This window comes from Drosophila obscura, unplaced genomic scaffold (assembly GCF_018151105.1).
Source record: "Drosophila obscura isolate BZ-5 IFL unplaced genomic scaffold, ASM1815110v1 contig_200, whole genome shotgun sequence".
Taxonomy (NCBI): Eukaryota; Metazoa; Arthropoda; class Insecta; order Diptera; family Drosophilidae; genus Drosophila; species Drosophila obscura.
The window spans coordinates 376445-400383 of NW_024542791.1; the positions used below are offsets into that span (position 1 = coordinate 376445).

The following is a 23939-nucleotide window of genomic DNA, read 5'->3' on the forward strand; positions in this document are numbered from 1 at the left end:
TGCATCTCTCTTTTCCTTATGTGAACCAGGTCCAGTTCCCATCAGGCAGTCAAGAGGCTGGCCCCGGGGGGAGGCTTGATCACATTCCAACGCACAGCTGCTGTCGTTCCAGCCAATGCTGCTTGCCCACCCACGCCAATGCAAGAAAAAAATAAAACTGATTTTGTGCCACGTTTTCCCACTGACCAAATGACAGGATCTCGGCCATTCCCACAGTCCAAGACCAAGAAACATTTTCCAGCCAATTCCGGCAAATGCAAATTAGCCATCTCATTTTCGCTCTGATTAAAGGTAATTTTCAAATTTCCCAAACAACCCTGCGACACCGGGCACCGGGCACCGGGCACCGAACGGAACGGAACGAAACGGAACGGACCAACAACAGCAGGCGGCAACTTTGGGCACTGCAATTTCGATCTCGCCTGTCGTCCATTTAATGATTTCAAATCGGAGCAGCAGGCCCAGGCAAATAGCCACAGCAGAAACATGTTGGATGCCATGGCATGCCTGTTGGATGTTGTCTCTGGTGGTGGTGCACCATGTTGCACCATGGACCGGACCATGTCTGGGGCCCCCCCTTTCTGTGTGTGTCTCTCTCTCTCTCTGTGGTTCCAGCTGTGGCTGCGGAAAATAAGAAAATTGCCGAAACTAAAACCAGAACGCGTGCGCATTGAATTATGCAAAAATTTTAACCATTTGCCGCCAATCAATTTGTATTGCTGCACATCTGTGGGATTTGGCTTCGACAAACCAGCATACATATGAACATGCCTAATACATATTGGAACAATGGATGTTGGGGCTTAAATATGCCCATTACATTTGGCTGTTTTGTATGGGTAAGTTACATGCAAAAATTCAAATTTAGAATTGGCAATTAAGGTAATCAACCCATAAATCTATCTAGCAAATATTATAAACTTGTATGGCAAAAGCTTTTATTAAAAAAGGGAATTAAATGAACTTTCCTCCAAATGAGGGGCAAAACAAATATCTGCGTATGTAGTAGTATTTTATTCTTCTTTTAGAAACAGCTAATTTAATATTTATTCGAATTAAATAATCTTGAAATTAGGTTTAGAATTATTTGGCTTACATAAAGTGTGAACCGAAAGGGTTCTATGCAATTAAAGCTTACATATGTATAAATACATATGTAAAATGATGCCAAAGTTTAGAGAATATATAAAATTTCCGTGGTTCCAAATACACAATGTAAATCGGTTAGTTTTTACATCCTAAGCATATTTCAAATTTAGTTTTGATAGAAAACTAAAGCCATTTTTACAACGAGTTCTTCGTAGGAATTTACAAGTTCCAACCTTCCATTTTAGGTTTAAGTGAATAATTGCTTCCACATCTCGATCCGATCTCTCTCTCTCTCTCTCTCCCCTGTACTTCTCAGTATTCTCTCTCAGCCATAGATCAAAAGAAACCGAATCGACTTGCCTTTCCTTCCCCTACCCTTAATTAAGTGCACAATTTCAATTGTAACTCGAGTACAGACTTATCAGCGCCAAAGGTGTCTCATAAATACATATACATATGTATGTATGTAATATGTGTTGTGCCGCCGCCAAACAGGAAGCATCATCATTATCTGCCCCCATCCAGACACGGCTGTCCGGAGCAGTCGGGCGGAACTTGTCCAGAAGGGTACCCGTACTCGTACCAAAAACAAAAAACAAAAAATGTTGTGCAGGAATTCTTTATTTGATTCTTGCTTTGGCCGAGTGCAAAATTTTAAGCAAAACTACAAAATTTATGCATGACAAAACCATTGAAGCAGGCAAAAGGTAAAAATGTGGGGGGAATTCCCCCTTGGCTAGGGGAACTCTCTCACACTTGCAGGGCCCAGGCGGCGGCCCCAGTCCAGGCCATTGTAATGTGTTGTAATTTGTTGCTGTAGTCGTTGTTAGTGCTTCCTCTTTGGCATACTTAGTGCTAAAGGAAAATACAAAAAAAAAAAGAAGTTAATTATCTTTTTTACCTCTCACTCTCTCGGCTCTGGGGTCTTCGTCGCCCTCCGACTCTCTCTCTCTCTTGCCATGGATGGCATGCCCAACAGCTCCATTGGGTTATTATCCATGGGTTTTGTGCTATTCTCCGGTAGATTGGTACTTTGTTCGTTTCTTCTCAGTGCCTGACTTTTTTTCTCCTCTCTACTCTGCTGGCTCCATCCGCTGGTCTGGAACAGTGGAACGACGGCTGGTTCATTGAACTGTTAATTGTGGGCACAAAAACTAAAAGTACAGAACACAACAGCAAAGAATCGAGAACTCTAGGCGGTGTGAAAGGTGATTTTTCAAGGCTGCCACCATGTCCGGTACCCAGTACGGGTACCCGTGCCCCCATCAGGTTCCCAGACCGGACCACTCCACTCCTCTCACTTCTTTTAATGCTGTAAAACTTCCATATTTTTGTCTGCCTCTTTTTTCTTCTATCGATTATTTTTGAAAGTTTTTCTCTCTCTCTTGCATACATTCGAAAATTTATGAATTAGATGGTTTGATGTGAAGGTGCTAATGACTCCGCTATGATAATTAATTTCCCAAGCACACACACACACACAGCACAAAAAATACACTAAAATTTCACTTTTGAGTAACCGATTTAATGCAGTTCACACATTAACACAATTATCAACGGGCTTGGGTTGAGATTGATTGAGATGAGTCCCGCACCATAGATGCCACTAAGAGATCACGGGTTGTATAGAAAAACCCCGTGAATTCTTCCAGTGCCATTAACTGTGCCGGGATGTGGATAGGATATACTTTATGAGCAATTCACTTCTTATTTCACTTTTGTTTATACTTTCAAAGTCACTTTAAGTTAGAGTAATTTACTAACCTGGGATCCTTAGAGTTTTCGCTTGTGTAAATATATTTGAAGTCTGTACCATATGAAAGGGTGGGAATTTCATTATCTTAAAAGTAGGAGTATAAACTTAAACTTGAAAAGAATCTTCGCCTATGTAAATTCTGTGCCTTCATTCTTTCACATTGTCTCAAGACTCCCACAAACCTCTGATCTAAAAACCAAGGCTTGAAAATCTTTCAAATACTATCCCACGTTTGGACCAGGCCCCGACCAGTTAGTTCACCTGCTTGGCGAACTTTTGATAAGATGGCTTTGATCTATCCCACGATTTAATCAAAAACGCAAATTTTTTGTTGTTTTCTCTTCCATCTCTTCTGCGGCTACTCGCGGAAGTTGCTTCTTCTGTGTAGATATAGTAGATACTGCTTGTTTTTTTGTTTTGTTTTTTTGTTTGCCTCTTGATTTCCATTCATTGGGGGCATGCGTGGGAAATCCATGTTGCATGTCTCTCTGTCTATGGGGCTACCAACTGCGGTTGGCCGCATAATTTGCTGTGAAAATCATTTTGCGGCTGCGTGTTGCATAAAATTACAATTGAAATTTTTTTCTCTATCCCCCCCGCCATCTTGGCTTGGCTCTATTTCTTCGTCATCTTTCTTGTTTGTGGCGGAGAGCAAGCCAATTAAAAAAATTATAATGGTGCATAAACTAATTAAGCAAAAGAAATATTAAGAGCATTTCCATGCTCCAGTGGACAAGTGGGAGAAACATTCAGTGGTCGGGGAAACAAAAGTTAGCTTCACGGATCACAACTACTGTCTATATTCCAAAGAATTTTATTTTCTTTGAATTAAGACCATTAATCGCGAATGGAAATGCTAAGCTTTGGTTCTCTGTCGTTGGAAATAGTTCATCCTGTTCACTGAATATCGTTTGATACCATTTCTTATAGGTTTAGATAATTGATTGAACGGGTTCCATCGCGATGAAGATCTTCTCCTAGACAGGAAATGGCTACAGTGGTGGGGGGCCCTAGGAATCCCAAATTGACTTGTCGTTGCCCAAACAAATTGTAACATCAAATTGCTTTGGACATCTCTGACCCCGGGGACCTCTGTAATGATCCGTAGATCTCTGGGAAAACGTCGCCAGTCACGAAGAAAGCTCGGGTTTCATACCCCAAATCGCTCTCTGGCTTCGTTTCATTTGGGTTTTTTGCTTTTCTATCCTCTAGTTTAGTTGTTGTTGTTTTAGGCCAATTTATGCAAATGCCAAATGCTGCTCCACTTGAGGTAATTGCCACTCGTTTTTTTTTCTCTTTCTGGTTTCGGTTTCTTTTTTTTTTGGTTTTTTTTTTAGTTTGCTTATCAGGCAACGGTAAATCAGTACGTCTCTGGCATAGACATGCCGAGCATGCGCCGTGAGGCGACAGCCATCAATCAAATTGAGAGGCCGGCAATCAAATGCGAACGCAGGAAAGAGACGCCACAACCCCGAACAGAAAACAGTTAAAAAATCAACAGCTGCCTGTAGTTGCTTGGGCAGGGCAGCTGGCAAGGGGGGGTTATTTTTTACTGTTAAGCTTCTCCAACAAGGAAATATAAAATATTTATTACAAATTTTTAGTTTTCCTGTGCTAATAAAATTAGCCAGAGCGTCAAAATGGACAGAGTCCCCCCCCTCAATACCACAGAAAATATCCTGTCTACATCCCTGTTCAGGTGTATATGTGGTCGCGTGTGTCTCCATGGCCGATCTCAAACATGATTTTTAACGACAAATTTACGCGCTTAATCTCTACAACAAAATATGCAAATGTAAGCGGGACGAGGCGAGGCGAGGCGGTTCGAGTAGGAGGATAAGCTAAGGGTATAACGAAAGGAAGAAGTGGCTGTTGCTGTTGTTTTTTTTAACGATTCACCATGTTCATTAGTGCCGACACTTGAGTACACTCACATACATGCATACGAAGAGCCAGAGCCCCTACGACCAGACAACAGACTCTTTAATGTTTAAGTGCGTTTCATTAATTGAAATGGTCAATTTGTAGTCGAAGATAAGAGAGGAAGTTGCTGGCAGAGTTGGCAGATGCTGTTCAGGCAGTGGCAGTGGCAGTCTGTCCATTCTCGGTGGTTGTGGCTGTTATTATGGGGCTGTGTTTGTTATTGCATTGATATTTCCACGTAGGAGAGTTGGGATCGGGTTGCCGTTGCCCTATTTGGTCAGATTGTAAGAGGAGTTTGATAGTTCTCTGGTTTGTGGCGCCAGCAGACTTCCTTCCATTCATCAGGCCAGGCCAGGCGGTGACAGCGGTATATCGAATGCATATTAATGGGAATTCCATCCAGAACGAAGTGGGAATACTCTCCACCTATGGAATGTTGATTGATGAATGTGTGCAAAAGAACATATAATTAAATATGAATTAAATTAACGGCAGTGTGGTATGTATGTATGTATTTAATTGTAGAGATTTTCACATTGCAAAGAAATTTTAAAACTATAATGTTGTGGACTTTACAGTCAAACTTCTCTAATTTTAATCAATTATAAGTATAATCGATACAGACAGACACATCCGCTACCAACTGTACAGAAAAGCTGAGTAAATTAGTTTTGAAAGAGCATGACACACATGGGACCCAAGCAACAACAACATGCACATACACAAGTCATGGTCATGGCGACAAAAAAAAAACACACACATTGCCCAACGGTAAGCGATCAACGGAAATCTCTCTCACTCTTCTCCACCCATCTCCCTCACACTACTTCGCTTCATATGGGTGAAGCGCTAACTGTTTATCTAGCGGATTGATTTAACTCTCTCCCGTCTCTTGATGTGTTCTCTTTCCGCTACAGCTCTTTGAGTACTGAGTAAACAAGGCAGAGGCAGTCGCCTCTCTTCAGCAGAAGCAGATGATTCAATGTGTGATATTTGATGGTGGATCGAGCGGTTGGTGATTATGAAATAAAATACAATTCAAATCACAATCGCCTATACATATAGGTTCGCTGCTGACTCGTTTAACTAGTACTTAATAACCTCTCGACTAATATTTTACTCTCGCTTATTTGTAGTCAAATGCTCTAAAAATCGAAACAACTACAATAAAATCTTTCATTTGCTTGTTATAATTCAGAGATGAAAATGCTGATTGGAATCGGTAAAAAAGATGATTGAGAAGGGGAGGAAATGGTGTCGGAGACGCCAACACAGGCCAGCGGGATAACGGTACATGAACGCACACTCAAACACTCAAACAAACACACACAGGCCGAAACAATTGCTGTTGTCCAGCTCGAGAGCTCGAATTCGAATTTCGAACTCAAACTTATTCAAGTGGAAACCAATTGGCATTTCAATCACGCATCAATCTGGCACGTTTTTATGATGCAGATCACAAGGCGAAGCGAAGCAGCACAGCAACAGGCACAAGCACAGGCAGCTACAACAATGTTGCTCATGATTATCAACATGATGATCATGTTGCTGTGGAATGAGGATGAGAATGACGAACTGGACACAGCACGAGGCAGCAGCACACAGACTGGACATGACTGGACTCCTCCCTTGCAGAGAGTAATGCCATTTTTAAAAGAATTTTGTAACGAAAGGAAGAAACCCACATGAAATATATGCTCAGATGTATTCCTGTAGAAGGTGATTTCCACAGCGAAACGATATATCCATGATGAAATATTATCAAAATCTGATCACTAAATCGTACAGCTGTCGGAAGATGAACAAATTCGAATCACTCCACTCTGGTGTCATGGTAATAATGATGGCAAGAGTATCCAAGCTTCGATTCGTGTGGCAAGTTGAAAAATGAAATTTTTATTGGTCGGTTAAGTTTTCGTTACATTTCGTGGTTTGTTATAAATTTCATTGATAATTGCCATATATTGATGGCATGATTATGTGCATGATTGTCTGATTGTTACTGTTACTGTTTGTATCTTCTGGTTTTGGTTTTGGTTTGGTTTTGGTTTCGGTTTTGGTTTCTACGTGCGTGGCATATGCACTGCAAAAATTTCTCATTTTCTGTGTTGATCTTTCCCCAAGCCCCGTTTCCCGTATACCAGCCCAGCTCCCCCTTTGATACGATCCATGGATCCTGCAAAATTGTTTTCAACGAAAATTGTTGCACGAACCCCCAAACGAGACACAGATGGCAATTGGCAGGGGGAAAAATATGTTTCAATATGAAGTGGGGAAATATTAAACGAGGATACAGTCATACATCTATACATGTCTGTTTAAGTGGAAGTCTTACGAGTATATAGGTCAGCAGCCCCCTTGATTGAGCTGCAGGGAAAAATTGAATTTTATCTCATGGCAATTTGAATTGTTGTAATGGTACGGATTCAATCAGGTCTCACGAGGTTTCCGTATCGAATTTTTGTACTGAACTTACAGCTTTGAATATTTTGAGCTATCATCATTCTTGTTGTTTAAAAAAAACTATACCAATACCGATTTACATATTTGATTATTCAGTTACACACAAGAAATATGTCCGCAAAATTTAACTTCACCTTTGAGTGAGTTTTTGGCCTTTTAGCTACCCCAATTCCTAGTTCCCATGCCTCTCCATTTCTTGTTAATCATTCTGTCCGTCCATCTGTGTTGTCCTCCCGTGTCTTTGGCTCATAAATTTAACCAGAAGAAAAAGCACACACTAAACAAACAAAAAAAGACTCACATAAGGTACAACTGTCAACGGACGATGTTTGGTTGCCGGCTTGGAAAGTTGAACCACACAAAACTGGCCACCAAAAATGGCTTAATAGTTAAATTTAATGTTTGGCCATAACTAAAAGCTCAGGCTCAAGACAAACTGCCGTTCAATATGCAAATGTGGCACAGACAGAAAGATACAGAGAGAGAGAGAGGCAGCAGGAGTACGAGTGGTAGGTAGCTGGAGCTACCAGTAGACAATTTACAATCCGAAATCTTATTTTTTTTTTTTCTCTTTTTTTCCTCGTTGTTGTTGTTGTTGTTGTTGTTGGTTAAACAAGTCTTGTCCCACTCTATTCTCTGAGGAGGTTCTTATCAGCTGCTCGAGCGGAGGCTATCAAAAATAATTGACAACTAAATGGACCATACAAAAGTCAATGGCGTGAAAAAGAGGCATTCAATGTGGCTGGGGAAATTGTCATTTGACAAAATCGTTAGCCCTGATAAGACAACTCAAGTTGGTTGTTTTTTGTTTTTTGTTTTTGGTTTTTTGTTTTTTTTGTGTGGGTCTCGTCTTCCACTACGCTTTGAGTGTGTGGGCTGTGGGCTGCCTGTTGTGTGTACTCGTACATAGTTCTCTCCCCTGATTTGGTCATGATGAGTGTTCGGTCTGGGGCTCGGGCTCGGGCTTGGGCTCGTAGCGACCCAAGTTCGTGGCCTGAGTCTTTTGTGTGTGTTTGGACGCATTTCGTGTGCTGTGTGCTGTGTAGATGGGGTCTCTCCATCATGATTCACTGACCAAGCTGGCAGATCTCGGTGGAGTCGGACTGAGCTGAGCGACTGGCACGACCACCGCAATTACATCCGGTAATTTAATGTAATTTTATATTTCATTTCAATCGCATGCGAGATAGCACAGCAGCAAACAGCAAACTGAAAACAAGTATGGAATGTTTTGCTCGATATAGCGACTATGGGATACCCATTACTACGACTGAATTAAGCTGCACAGTTCAGAGTATTTTATTTGGTAGTCGAAATGTGTTTTTTATCAGCTTTTTCCAGCTCTACGTCGGAAGCCAATGAATAAAGATTTAAATGTAGCTAAGGTTCCTGCCTTTCGTCACAAATACAATATACCTTTGTTCTCATCCACGATTACCGATTATAATACCCAGCTAAGCCAGCTTAATGTCTGTTCCCCCGTCTTAATCATAGCTGAGACTACGCTCAGATTTTGTCAACATTCACAACTAACGTGATGTCGCCCATTAACATTTAAATAATGGCCCAGACGTGCAGCATCTGTTGATAAGGCTCTCCTCTCTCTAGCCCAAGTCCGAGCTCGAACAGTCTCTCCACAGATGGTTGGCCACAAAGGCAATAAGTCTTCGAGGCGGCTTCTTTTGATAGCAAATGATTGATTACTTAATTTTCCTGTCAATCTTTTTGAGAAACTCTGAAATTTGTCAACAGCTCCAAACGAACCAAAATGTTTCCCTACCTTTCTCAAAATGTAGCTTTATTTTTTTTTTTCTAGTATGATTAATTGCCTTTTTTTTTGGTGTTGGGCAGACAATGGCCAGGAAAGTAGTTGGTGAGGCAGAAAAATATTTCATTAATTAGAATTTTGTTTTGTGAGACCATTAAACTGGCCTAGGAACAAAGTCAAGCCAAGCCAGGCCAGGCCAAGATTAATAAGCGGCAATTAACCAAAAGAGAAAAAAAATCAAACAAAACTCAAAGAAACTAAAAAAAAAAAAAAAAAAAGCAAAAAAAAAACTAAAACTGTTAGAAAGAGGCGTTGCTGAACGGTTTAAAAACGCATTTGGATATCTTTATGTTTCTCTCTTCCATTGTGTATTGCTGGTTTGGTTTGCTTTAATTATGCGTAGAGTTATTTCAGTGCTTCTTTCCCCGTTTTTTGATAAATTAGTTTGCTTCAGACCGATTTGAGGTCAGCTTGGGGTCGGGGTCGTTCGAGTCTTGTGGCCTGGCTCATTAAGCCACACAGACGACCCCTGGTGCCTCCTGCTACAACGTATCAACTTACCCGAACAGGAAGCATTCCGATGGTCAGCCTCAACTTGACGATCATTTCCAGTTCCTAGGTCTCCCATCACAGCCAATTGATTGACAAGACGAGATCAAATTGTAACCGAGTCCACACAGCATTTGTCTGCAAGCAAAAGCAAAGGAATGGGGGAATGGTAATTGACATAAGTATCAATGAATTCCAACGAGGGTTGGGTGGATACTTTAAGAATTAATAAATAATTTGTGGAGCAACGCTCAGCTTTAAGCTCAATGTAGGAAACCAATATCTGGGCCTATCTTAATCATGTAAGAAAGATTCTTGTTAGCTTTCCATCAGCCCTAAATGTTCCCTTGTTAAGCCTCTCGAACGACCCTCGTTATCCTGCTATCCGCTTACAACTTACAGCCAGCTCCTATAACAACAGGAAACGCGAGCAACAAAAACTTGCCTCTCAGTATGTAAGTTGCCACAGCATTTCATGCGGCCTTACCCCTTTTTATTTATTTTTTTTTTGCTCCAATCGGCGGTGCCAGTTGCGTAGTCCAAAAACTGTGGACGAGAGGGTTGGGACCCTGAACTTAGCATCCAGTTTGACTGGAACTGGAGGCAAGTTAATTGAATTAAGGCTGGCTGTCCGCGAAGCCCCCACTGGACTACGCTCCTGCGTTGATTTATGTGAACAGATCTGGTAGGGTGGCGGTGGTTGGGGCAGGGGCTGGGGCTGGCTGCTGCTGCTGCAATTGACAATTGCTCGACTCTCGGGTCGACTCTGATCGGTTGGTTGAGTCAATGGAATGCAGTTGGTCGGTCGGTCGGTCGGTCGGTGGTTGCAGCTGCACTGTGGGCAAACACAGAGCGGAGTTGTTGGCTGCCTCTGTGACTGCCTCTGCCACATGCCACAAATGAAATGCCTGGCATTTCGTCTAGGCCCAATCGTCGTGGAAAGTGGTACTACTCCAGTGTTAACCAGTGTTGAGTAAGTCACTTATTAAGTGTCATCTCCATGTCGCCAAAGGCGCCGCCTCGCGCCAAAATGCAAATGATAAACTGACAGCCTTATGACAGCATTAAGCAAATTGCTCGCCAGCCGCCCAGACGATAAGCAGACATCGAATGTGGAATGGTATGGGGATGCAGATGCAGTGGGGCATGGGGCAGTGGCAGTGGCAGGGGGGGGGGGGGGGGCTGTGGCAGGCGCACAAGTGGAGTTAACGATTGGCTTAATAAAATGAAATATTAAATGCGATTAAAAACGCAAAAGACGACGACGACGACAACGACAGCGGCAGCGGGAGCAGCAGCGAAGACGACAACGTGCAAGGCGACGATGCAATAAATATATTGGGGAACAGGGAACAGGGGAACAGGCCAAACAGCTACTGGACTTGTGTGTGGATTGGATGCTGCTGCTGCTGCTGCTACACACAACCAGACGCCAGTCGTATGTAGTTCCAGCTCCAGTTCGAGTTTGCCTGCCCCCCCCCCTCTCTCTCTCTCTCACTCGCCGAAAGACATGATAAAAATGTGAAATGCATGCGTTCATTAAATTAATGCGCATGGGGCAGGGGCAGGGGCAGGGCAGGGATGGAGGCAATCCATGGAGCCTGAGCAGATAATTAAATGCGTGTTTGTGGCATGGTCAGTGGGCAATGGGCAATGGGGCAAGGTGCTCGTAATGACATTAAATATGTTTAAACATGCATAAATAAAAGGAGGCCCCAGACCTCGAACCCGAACAACTTTACTTTAAGCTCCTGATGTTTTAATCAGAGCGATTCTTAGACTGCAGCAGGAGAGACTCCAAGCCGAGCCGAACAGCAAATGGAGGCCTAAGCTTGTTGCAACAACTGGTTGAATTAATGACGCAACACGAGCCGGGGCCAAACAGTTGCCGTTGCCGTTGCTGTTGCTGTTGCCTCTTCGAAGATTTACGACGATTCAAATTGGTTGGCGATAAATTGTAAAGTTAATCGCTTGTCAAAGTTTTCGCGGTCGCATTTACCTTGCCCACTTCTGCGCCCCCAGTAGCAGCTGCATCGCAATCCGCATTAGATAGCTCTGATAGCAGATAGCCAGTTAAAGATATAGCCAAGATTTATGCGTCACTGGACTATACTACATATAGGACTACAGGCATTCCACCTTCTATAATTTGTTTTGTTTTAGTTTTGCTTTTTAGGCTTTGAGCGATTTCAGTGGGATTTTATTGCTGACGTTATCAGTGGTGCTATAAGTCAGTGGAAAATCAAGTAAAATTGATGCATTAATTGTTGGATTGGGGATATACATACATACTTATATTTATGTATATATATGTTTCTTTTCGCTTTTACTACACTTTTAATTGCGTAATTTCTAGCTATTTTCGTTCTCTCTTTCTGCACAACCAAAAGATAACCTCAACTATCCCATTGGTAAATCCCAGCACTCCCCCACATGCACAGATCAAGCCCATACCCCTCCCCCACCCCCCTGGAATTGACTCATCTGTCCAGTAAAATTTATTGACTGATAAGACATGTGACTTGTGCAGCGCCAACTAACTACTGGCAGGGGGGAAGAGCCTCCGCTCTCCCAACTCTCCCGACACAACTTCCACTACATTCCTCTTATCGTTTTCGGAGTAATTACGGTTGTTGTTGACTGCTACTGCGAAGCTGTCGTCCGCGTACTTGTCTGTTCTTGTCCGTTCTTGTCTGTTGTCGCTGTGCCTGTGCCCGTGCCTGCGCCTGTTCCAGTTCCAATTGAATCAACGAGGCGAGACAACAATTGTCCATTTCATGAATTGAAAGCGCCGCGCAGCACCCCCGGACCAGCTACTTGCTAGCTGTTTGGGTTGTCCATTGTTTGGTTTTCCTTTCGGGGGGTGCAAGGCTGGAAAATGTCATTCAAGTTGCAAGTTGCCAGGCAAGTTGACAAATTTGTCAACTGATATGGGCCATGGAAGCGTACGCGCTGCCAGTGCCCCGATTCGAGGGGGCCACTGCAAACATGTCTAGATTTATGGGCTAAATTCTGAGTCGGATTGTTGTCTGCCTTGGTTTGCATATGCATGAAGAGCTCTCTGCTTGGGAGCGCTCTGCTTGGGAGCGCTCTGCTTGGGAGCGCTCTGCATGGGAGCTCTCCGCTTGGGAGCTCTCTGCTTGGGTAGGAGAATGTGCGTGAGACGTGTGCGAGTCACGGAGTGTGGGCTACGAACAGAAAATGCGTGAAATTGATTGATTTTATGGCAGTACAGTACAGTGCTAACCAAATTGACGTCAAGAATAAGCTGGGGGCTTTGAATCTCTTTTTATAGCACAATATTCATTCGCCTTTCATTTCCGTTTCCGCTCCGAGCAGCTCTGGCAGTTCCTATTCCATTTTACTTTTGATATCACGTGTCTAATGATCAGCTTCTGCCACTGCTACTTGTCTCTATACTATAGAGTCTATAGTAATTACACATATAATTACATACATATCTACCTACCCTCCGGAATGACTTCTTCGTGACTTTGCTTCCCATCACGCTTCCATCTCTAATGTCTTGCAATGCCTACTGTTGTGCCTCTGCTCCCTCTGCTCCCCTCTGCGCGGGCAACCTCATGTTTATTTGCGGTTTAAGTGTTATTTGCTGATTGTGGCCCATGTCTATGTGCCACGTCTCAGGTTCAGTTCACACGCTTTCACTGCCTGCATTCGAAGCGTCAATTTGAATTTGATGTCAGGCAACACTTTGATAGATAAGGCCACAAAGATTTACTAGCACACACACACACACACACACGCACGAGACTTGTCCAAAGAAAAGTCAAACCCTGCATAATTAGCAGGTCCACAAAACTGAAACTGGAACTGACAAACTGGTGTGGAGTGGCGTGGAGTGGCGTGGAGTGGAGTGGAGTTGATGGTGGTGGTTTATCCATGGGGGTACAACGTGGTTTATCTGGGGACCCGCGTGGCTTCTGTGAAACGGCTTCCACGTTTGATGGCAGCAGCGGCGGCGGCATGCCCAACAAATTGCCGCTAATGAGGCGCACCAATGTTGCCCCCGTTTAATTAAAACCATAAACAGCATTGGCATCGCCATCGGGCCGAGAGCTCTGCCGTTTGGCTTACCTTAGAGGTGCTCTCCTGCTCTCCTGCGCTGCTCTCTCTGCTCTGGTTCTCGTCAGCGGGGGGGCTTAGCCTCAGCCACAGTCTCAGGCTCAGCTTCTTGGCTCTGGTTACGGTTCCGCTGAAAGGACTCCTGGGAATTGTCATCGCCATCGCTATGCGCCTTTGATGATGTTGTTATGGAGTGCCAAGAATTTGACTGCAAAGGAAATGCATTTTTGTGTTTAGAAAAAGGGCGTGTGCAATTATAGTTACATGCGTAAGACGATTGCTTGATTAATTGGTGGGGATCAGCAAAGGAGCGTTAGGGTAGCTAAGAGAACAAATGGATTTTAGGGGAATAATTTCATGAGCTAGAAAAATTATTCCCCCGACTTTTGTGCTCTCGTATCGCTCGCTCTCTCCAATCCAGCTCAAACGGAATTCAATTCATTTCATTTTATAAATATATTATCAATCTCACATGCCATTCATTGAGATTGCCTGCCTACCACCCAAGCCCCAGACAAAACCCAGCTGCCTGCCCCCCAAAATCTAATCGACAGCAAAATTTTTGCGCTGAATTTTTCCACCGATAAATGTCATTCCCAGGCCAGAAATGCGAATGCCAATGGGCCCAGCATGGGCTTGTCAGCAGCTACAATGAATCGTAAATCAATGAACGTTGCTGGTACGCATACAATTCGCCCTCACTGTGCTAGTCGACTGCCTCATAAAACATTGAAAATTATGATTTAACGCAAATTTTTGTAATTAATCTTGACAAATAAAGCGGCCGGCGGGCAGTGGCGGGCAGTGGCGGCCAAGTGGCAAGTGGCATCTTCATCTTCAATGTTGCACGGCTTCTTTTGGTTGCGGCACGGGCATAAATCTTTTCTCCACTTCTAGTCGCGGAGGCTTGGGCTTGAGTCTGGGCTTGGGCTTGAGCTTGGGCCTCACCTGATCATCATCATCATCATTATCCTTCATTACGTTGGTTGGCCGAACCGGTTGGTGGTGGTGGAGTGGTGGAGGTTTCTTTTGGCTTTTTGCAAAAATATTTCATAATTGTGCCAAGCTATGCAGTTTTTTTTCCCTCTCCTCTCTCTCTCTCTCTCGTTTTTTGCTGCTTAAAATATGGCTTTTTAAGAGGCAGAGACAAACAGAGACAGAGAGAGAGAGATGGCGAGAGATAGAGAGTGACCTTTGTGGAGACTCAATCTTAATTATATGTTTTTGGCATGGGGCTCACGACAAGCCCGATGACGACCAGTAGCAATTATTACCTGCAACACTCAGCACTCATCATTCACACACACACACATACACACATCCAGCAACAGTAAGCGACAGAAGAGAGCTGAGCTGCCGAATGATATATGACCATATTGCGTATACGCCACCAGGGACAGCCAGAACAGCCAGAGACAGCCAGACACAGCCAGAGAGATAGACAGAGAGAGAGAGAGAGAACTAATTGCAGACAACCTGAAGCTGTCATTAAATCCAATGCAACATCATACTTAATCCCACCCCAAAAATACACTCACAACTGCCTACTCCCCACAGATTTGTGCCACATGGCTACGCTTTTCAGAGTGGCCGAGCAAAGATGGATCTGCCCAGTGTATCCAAAGCCACTGCTACCGAATCTAGCCTCTATTATTTTTTTTGTTTTTGTTATATTTCTCTCAAGTGTCTAATCTGATTTGTTGGATTTCAGCTTTTGTGCCTCTTCATTGCGCGGGCTACCATCTTTCGTGTACTACTCGTATAAAATATTTTTCCTCTTTTTTTTTTTTTATGATTTGTTGCCCGCTCGCACGATGCGTCAGTTATTTTTTTTGGGCTCGAGGTCTGCTCGATTTTTGGTTTGTGGGTCTGGTCCGTACTTTTCTTGTTTTGTCAGCAAAGTAAATATAAAGTGAAATAAAAAACGTGACTGTTACGAAAAAGTCGTGTATGTGATTTTTGTTTTGTCTGTTATTTCGTTTATTTTTTCAGATACGATACTCGTAGCTATTCTTTTTTTTCTGTTCGTTTTCGTTGTACTGTATACGTGTATTGTGCTTTACTGGTTTCAAGTAGTTGACAGTGAGAGCGAGTCAGAATCAGAATCAGTCGATCGACGCGCTACGCGCCACAATGTACTGCTATGGTAGTCATCCCAAAGCAAACCAAACAATGCGCACAATTTTCAATGCGTTGCCAAAGCGTGTTGGCCGGGGCCCATTGTCTGACGGGCTCTAATTTTATTTCCAGTATACATTTTGTTGCTGTTTTGAGCTGTGTATCGTGTCGAACATTTTTATTAATTACTAAGGCACACACACGAAATGCCAGCGTTTTTTTTTCCCGCTTCTTCATTAGCAGCTCAACAAAAGCTGATGAGCAGCTTAAAGGCCTACCCATCTCGGGGTATCTGTATATATCTTCTTAAAGATAGAACGATTCTCAGGCTTCATGATTTTCTGGCTAAAGCATTGGGCTATGGAACCTGTTCTGCAATCGTTGAACTTCACAAATCAATCGAAACGGAACTAGACAGCATTCACCAGCAGCATTCTATGAGTGGAGTCGTAAAGCATTCTGTGTAACTATTTGATGGCTTTAACAGACCAAACTAAGCCATATTTATTATCAAGATCTGCCGCGATCTGCCATTCTCTTCTCTGCCTCTCCTTTTGTTCGCTAAGCTGCCGCCACGCTCTCTGTACAATCTCTTTTGGTGGTTTTTGTTTTTTGTTTACAACCTTTACTTTAAGTTATAGATTTTGTTCGATTTTATTGGCTGATCTTTGATCTGCTCTGCTCTGCTCTGTTATCTTGGTATCTCCCTAAGGTGTGTTAACTTTTACACGGCGCATCTTTACGTGTTTCTCTTCTATAGAGATTTCTTTCTTAGTTTTCAGTGTCTTATTTTCAAACTTTAATCTTCATTTATTTTGCACATATAGGACTACCAACTCCGCTGCCATTACCCACCAATTTCTTTTCTAAATTCTTTCCACTATTTTACCAACGAAGAGAGGCAATCAAGAGGCTGAAGATCAGCTTCTGCTGTGCACAAGAAGAGCCTGGTTCTGGTCTGGTATGGGTCTGGCTCTGGGTCTAGCTCTGGGTCTGACTCTGGTTCTAGCGTCTGCGTCTGACTGTGCTCTTTTATAGTGTAGTGTAGTGTAGTGTAGTGGTTACCTCCTCCACACAGCGATCACAATGACGGTGTTCTTCGGCCCCTCGAAATATCGGGCCGCCCATGTCCATATTTAGACAGCGCACAACAACAACAACAACAACAGATCTCTATGGTCTGTGACTAGCCGGGATTGCGCGCGGTCGGTCTTGTTGCGTGGGTGCAGCCGCAGCAACCTCCGAGAGATATCAGAGCGCTCCTCGAACCAACCAAAAAAGACCAACAAAAGGCAACAAAAACGAACCAACAAAACACAGCAATTTATGTTCGTTTGCTTGGCTCGACTTGACTTTGCTTTTGGCCTGGGCTTTTAAAGGCAGGGTAAGCGTAGGGAGACCAGAGACTGACCAGATCGATCTCTACCTGTAGCTGTAGCTGTAGCCTGTACCCCTGCCCCTCACCCACTTCGTGTCTGGCTGTGGCAGTCGCTGTTTAATATTCGATAGTTAATCAATTAACTAACATAATTTCGTGCAAAACTAATTAACTACCCTCTGGTGCGGACAAATGTTCGCTGTCAAGAGCATTTAGTGTCATTCATTTTGCGTTCAGGCGCGGCGCCCACTTGGACACGGACATGGAGCCAGGGAAACTGGACAGAAAAAAAAAACTTGTTTGCTGCCTCCCCGAATGGCAGCCAGCCAGCCACCCAGCCACCCAATCTGCGGCTGGCCACTACTCATCCCAGACGAAGCTCTGGATTTTAATTTGTTTGAATTTAATAAGTTTTCTCGAGAAATGTAATAGGAAAATCGCCCGGCAACGCCGCTTTTAGGGCGAAATCAAAAATCAATACATAATTCTTTTGACATGCCAATCGCACATTTGTGGCATGCAACCAGCAAACAGCAACCAGCAAACAGCAAACAGCAACAACATGTTTGCTCGACTCATTGAGATAAAAACAAAAATGTGCAATGTGCCGAGAGATGCACCAGGGGAGACGACACACGGAGTGCGAGCGGCAGATGGAGGAGCTGCTGCCGCTGCTGCCGCTGCAGCGGAGGCATGCAACAAAACGACGACAAGGCAGACAACATAGGCAACCAACAGTTGCAACCGTTCAAGCTGCACCTTCAACATACACACACCCACACACACACACACACCAGTAGGAGGGGAGGATAAAAAAACAGGATGAAAAAAAAAGCAACAAAAAAACTGACATCCCAACTTTGAGGCCAAGGAAAAAGTGAAATCTGCTAGAATTGATCTTGTGGGGAGTCGAAGTCATCGTCGTCGTAGTCGTCGGTTGGTTGGGTTCGTCGGTTGTGGTCGAGACTCCAATGGGCACCCAAAAAACTGGTTTACACATCTGGCAAAGAAGTTAGCCCAACGGCAGAGCAGCTAACCCATGAACAGTGGTTCCAGATTTGGCTTTAAAATTGAAATAAAAATCATGCCACAAAATACAAAAAATTCCACATTTCTCGAGTGATATTTATGGGCATTTATCCATCAATATTAATGCGAAATAATTGCTCATTAAATATGGTAGGCATTATTGGGCAGATCTTTTCTCTAACTATTCCACTTTCACCTGCCCTTAGACCCACTGTGGCTGGAGGTTAACTCTGCTGGCCCGAGGTCTCAGTTGCAGTCTCTCAGCCAGAGCCTTTCATTCGCTGTCAGCATCAATTGAGCCAGCTCTACACCGCAAAAAAAAAAGGGGGGGCCCCGCTACACCCTCTCGCACACACACGCGTCGTACTCTGGCTGCTGGGAGCAGAGCATCTTCTTGGGTCTGCTGCTGCTCTGGCAAAAGCCATTCAGAGCCAAGATATATGAGCCAGTGCTATGTTGTGACTGCTGCCCGCTGTGCACCTGTGCCCCAAAAGCACAACTGCGATGAGGATGTGGATGTGGATGAGGATGTGTGCCTGGGATGAGCTCGAGCTCGAGCTGCCTCTCGTTTTCGTGAAGGTGAGGCTGAAGATGTTTGGCGTTTGGCGTTTGGCTTTGGGAGATGAGCAGGCGGAATGGACTTTTAAATGTTGCCATTTGTTGCGTGAAAACGCAACCGGTAGCCCAAAAACGTTCAGACATTGCCGATTGCCGGTTGAGGAGGGTTCCGGCGCAGGTTCAGGTTTAGTTAAAGGTTCAGGTTTTTTGGCTTGGCCTTTCAGCTATTAGGAAACGCTGATGCTCCATCTCCATTCTCATCCTCATCCTCGCGTCGCGTCGCGTCGCATGCCCAGCGGCGATCATTAACGCCAACGGTTTTTGCGGCGCTTTGAACAACATTTTACAACTTCTACCGAAAACAGAAGCAACAGCAGCAGCCAAAGCAATAGCAACATCGACAAAAAGGTCAGCTACCGTCAGCACAAACAAACATACGAGAGGTACTGCTCGTATAAAACACAAAAAAAAATAACATAAAATAAGTTAGAGACACAGGAACGGGCAGCAGGCAGCAGGCAGCACTGAGACAGAGAGAGACACTGTTCTGCTGTTCTTGGGGCCATTCCAGGAAACCCAACAACTTTTTTAGAAGTGCCCCCAAACAGAGACAAAACAGAACAAGTGACAAGCCAAGCCACCTGAATGGGAGGGGATGTGTGGCGAAAATCTTTGGCCAGTCAACCTAATAAAAATGTTTTGTGCCTGCTGGAACTGCCACTGGGGGGCAGGGGCTGGGGCTTAAGCGGAAGAGCGCTGGAGACGCCGATTTTGGTCAACTTCCCCAAAAAAAAAAAAGACAGTTTTGGAATTAGCTTGAAAATAATGATGTAAGCAAATCCGTTTGGCTCAAATGGGAATGGGAGGCTCCTCTGTTCCACTCACTCCAAGCGCGTTGGACCAGAGGCCATTTGTCAGCAGCGTTGGGGCAAACTGTCAGCTAACCGAACATGGAGCACGTCGTGGCGAGTGGCAGTGGCAGTGGCTGTGGTGCCTATCCTGCCTATCATCAGCCAGATATAAGTAGATTCTATGTCGGATTTGCGTGTGTTTAAGAGTCGCCTCTCCAAGTCGCTCGCTCGCTCGCTCGCTCGCTGTTGCATGCCGCTGATGTGGTGGCTGCTGCTGTTGTGTTGACCCGCTGGCAATTATCACCCGGAGCTGCGAGGCTGACAGGTGGCGGTATTCACACGGACCTCTACTCGAGTGTGCAGAGTGAACCCTGAGAGCCTCTCACACTCCACACTACCAACTTGACTGCAATTAGACATGCCAGAGAGGGAGAGAGAGAGAAGAAGTCGGGGTATATCCTTCCACGACTAGCTGAAGATCGCCTGAGCACTTAGGGGTCAACAGACCTCCGGCCAACTCTGTCGGGCCTGACTGCTGCCCCTGATGGATTGCCAGGGACTTGAGATATTCCACTCTCTTGGCTTGGCTTGGCTTGGCTTGGTATCTCTCCCCCGGTTGGTCTTGGGTCGGCTGCTGCTGCTGCTGCTGCTGCCTCTCCTCTCTGGTGGTTTGGCACATCACACAAATCACGCACTTTTTATTTGCCAGAGCGGATGAGGCGGCCTTTTAAGGCTGCATCATGAGTTTGCAAATTGTTGTTGCTGCTGCTGCTGCTGCTGCTGCCGGTTGGACTTGGTTTCCTGCTGCAACTTTATGGCAATGAGTATGGGGGCATGGGCATGTCGGTGCCACTGGCACTGGCAGTGGCAGTGGCAAAGGCAGTGCTGCTGCTGCTACTACTCGTACTCGTACTTGGCTCTCTCTCTCTCTCTCTCTGCTTTGATCGCTCTGGGTCATTTTCTGTGTAAGAGGATGGAAGTCAAGGCAAATGCAACATGAAACCTGTGAGCGCAAGGAGCAGAAGGTGTCCCAGCAAACAGCAAAAAAGCAAAAAACCAAAAGCAACAAATGGCATGCCAGGCCAAAAGATTATGGGAGTGAATCGAACGACTAAGGGGTACTCTAACAGTCCGATAAATTACTAGATTGCATAAGTTTAATGGAAGCAATTTCAGTCACTTTTAAAAGGAATTTTAAATATATTTCTGACTTGATTTGTTCAACTATTTCCACTATTTATAATATTTAAAATAAATAAATGAGAGCTGGGGAAACTCTTAAATTCTTCTTTAAAGATTGAGCAGCCTTAAAGGATTGCCTGCTGCAGCTGCAGAGATTTATATAATTTCCACTGGGGGGGTTACAATTCATTTGCTATCCCCATATACCCTACCCAGAGCGTTCGCTACCCTAACCGAAACCAGTTACTGCTCACTGCTTACTGCTTACTGCTCCTGTGGCATGCTGTAATTGATATTGCAACTGTATGCGTTGAGCGGATCGGAAAGAGAAGCAAACACTATGCCACAGAGAGCGAAAGAGAGAGAGAGAGAAAGAGATACATATAGATAGAAGGAGACGATCGTTTGTGGGTTCTTTCGACTCGTCTTTCGTTGCTCGTTGTTCGTCTTCGATCTGGCCCTGTTTCCTGATACTGGTACTGGCAGTGGTACTGGCACTGGCACTGGCACTGCCCTGGCTCACACGTGTTGCTAATGAGACATAACTCAAGCATCAAGATCAGCTTTAGCTTTGTGCCTGTAGTGGCTGTGCCTAGTGCCTGGCCCTGGTGTCTGTCTTGTGATAACCTAATAAAGTCATAGCAATTAAAGCTCTCTCAGAGCTATACTCATGTATATATGTACACAGAGCTCTGTACAACTTGTTTGGCAATATCTGTTCTGTTCTGTTCCGAGCTCGAAATAAAAGTTGCCCAAAAATAAAATGATGTCACTCGATGCCCCGAACTCGAACTCGGCTCGCAATTATAGCCAACACTCACTCCACACTCCACACTCCGCTCGGCGAGCACTGAGCTCACTGAGGCTGAGGCCTTTTATTATATCATTTTCTTGTTGTTGTTGTTGTTATTGTTGTTATAAACTTTACATTTTTTTGTACCTTTTTTTTGTAATAAAGTTCTTTTATTTTTGTGTCTCTGTGGGCCGTGTTACCTTTTCTGTGTGTGTGGGGGGCATTCATTTTTTGGAGGCTTTTTCGGAGATCTCGACTTGACTTCTCTTTTGGGTCTTTTGAAAAATCATTATTTTAATCGTTTATTGACTTGTTTAAAGCGCCGCTAAATGTTTTCCATGCCATTCGTCGCTATGGCTGGCTATGGCCACAAATTATGTGAAATGATTGGGCAGAAAATTGAGGGATTTGTTTCCCTGCCGCTCCATTTCTGGGGCTGCCTTTGCTTTGCGTTGCCAGCGTTTTGACAGCGGGAATTATGGCCTGAAAATTATTAGCGGTTTTGGGCTTTGTGTGAGATTGATCGTGTGAGAAGAAAGTAATGGGAGCTGGCTATAGGAGTGGGATTTTGGTTCTCAGAGAAGTTTCTAGAGGGAGGCCCTTTGGCTTTAAATTGTGGACATATTTTAGCGCTTAAATCAGTATTTTTTTGCTATTTTATCTGAAACTTTAGCCTTTAATTGAGGAACTTTTTCAGGCTGAACACTTCGTGGTTTTCCAATAGTCGTACAACTATCGAATTTTTCGCTTATTTCAAGCCCAGTCAACTTCCAGAAAACATGCTAATCAAAATGTATGCCTCTCACTTAAGCCTACCTCCATCGTACACGTACCCATTTCCTTTGTGAGAATTTCAAATCAATTCTCCATCTCACAGCTAAAGAAATCTCCTGCCAAGCATATCTAGGCCCTGCCTTGCGCTGCCGTTGCTGCTGCCAAGGTAAACTTTCGAAACCATTCATTCGAGCTGGTGCTATGAATGGAATCAACTGTGGCTAGATCAATTAGTTTTCAATTTTTCCCTCTCTTTTTTTTTTTTGTTGGGTCTGTAGCTAGGCCACAATCGATTTCAATAGATTTTCTTCGGCTACGGCCGAGATTCATTAGTTTTTCCAGCCCACTGCCGGCCGCCACGCTCTCGGTCGTCGGTGATTAATGATGTTGCACCCAATAATCATAAAACCAAACAAAAAAATATACAAAAAAACACCAAACTCTATATAAATGTTTTTTTTTTTAATGTTGAACTCACCTGCCCTTTTACAGGCCAAGGACATGAAAGCATCTCCAAGCCCGGTCGCGTCTCATCTCATCTCATCTCATCTCGTCTCGTCGCCATCGTTTCGGTTGGTTATTTTTTGTTTTTTTTGTCGACATTTTTATGATCATGGCATTTGGGTCTCTCGGTGAGGTGTACGAGGTATACTGCTCTATGGGTATACATATGTATATATGTATACTCGTATACACGCGCTTCTATTAGACCTTTTGACTGTTGGCCACGCTAATTTGTGTCTAGTCGCGTCTCGTCTCGTCTGTCTCTCTCTCTCTCTCTCAACTACTATATATATATATATGTATATATCTATGGATATCGTATCTCTCTCTTTCGCTGTATGGGGTGGGGGGCTTTTGTCTCCAGTTCAGTGTTTTTTTTTTTTTTTTTTTTAGCTTTTCAGCTATCTTACAGCTGGCACTTTTCGTTGAAATTTGCAAGTGCTTACTAATAGAACGTTTTGTGAGTTGTGTTAATGAATTCGAGAGTTTTATTGACACTTTGCCGCTAGGTTTAGTTTTGGTTTTTTGTCTTTGCATTTTTGCCAGTTATTTTTGTTCGTATTGGTATTGGTTGATATGTCTTTAGGGTTTATATTATATTATTTATACATATGTGTGCGCCACGTTTCATTTGCTTTCTAATATTCTTTTTGTTGTTGTTGTTCTATTGTATTATCAGTTTATCAAACACTTTGTTTTTGTTCATTTGGTATCTCTCTGCGATTGCTAGTTGTTTGTGCAAGGTGGTCGGTCTCTGGATGGGCGGTTCGGTTCGGTTCGGCTTCGGGGTTCGGGGTTCGGGCTCTGTGGTGCGCGCCTCTCTGCTCGTACGAAGCGAGCGCGCCGCTGGCTGACGGTGCACTGATCGGATCGTCACAAACGTGGCCAACACGACAGGTAAGCAACGTACACAAAAGCAGTCAACAGCAACAGCAACAGCAGTAGCAGTAGCAGTACCCAGTCGAAGTCCGACAAACTCTCAACTCTGTAGAGTTCTCTTCAGGGCAGTTTAAATATATATATATATATGTATATATATCTGTAGATATAGAGGTGTACTGTTGGGGTATAGGTTCCGCGTTTGGGTTTAGCTCGTTCGCCTTTGCGTTCCACTTTGC

At 44.0% G+C, this 23939-nt stretch overlaps 2 long non-coding RNA genes across 3 annotated transcripts; one reads left to right on the forward strand and one right to left on the reverse strand.

Moving 5' to 3' along the window:
• Positions 1 to 2173: 2173 nt before the first annotated feature.
• LOC111073043 lies at positions 2174 to 23840 on the reverse strand. 2 transcript variants are annotated; one of them, XR_005967967.1, is made up of 4 exons: positions 22796 to 23840; positions 13647 to 13842; positions 9561 to 9686; positions 2174 to 2188 (listed from the first exon to the last, which is right to left on the reverse strand). It is a non-coding gene; the product is annotated as an uncharacterized LOC111073043 (long non-coding RNA). The 2 variants fall into 2 exon arrangements; XR_002607645.2 differs by lacking the exon at positions 2174 to 2188 and having other exon boundaries at positions 8122 to 9686.
• On the forward strand, positions 5500 to 6780 carry LOC111080375. The gene is made up of 3 exons (XR_002608493.2): positions 5500 to 5539; positions 5686 to 5833; positions 5905 to 6780. It is a non-coding gene; the product is annotated as an uncharacterized LOC111080375 (long non-coding RNA).
• Positions 23841 to 23939: the final 99 nt, after the last annotated feature.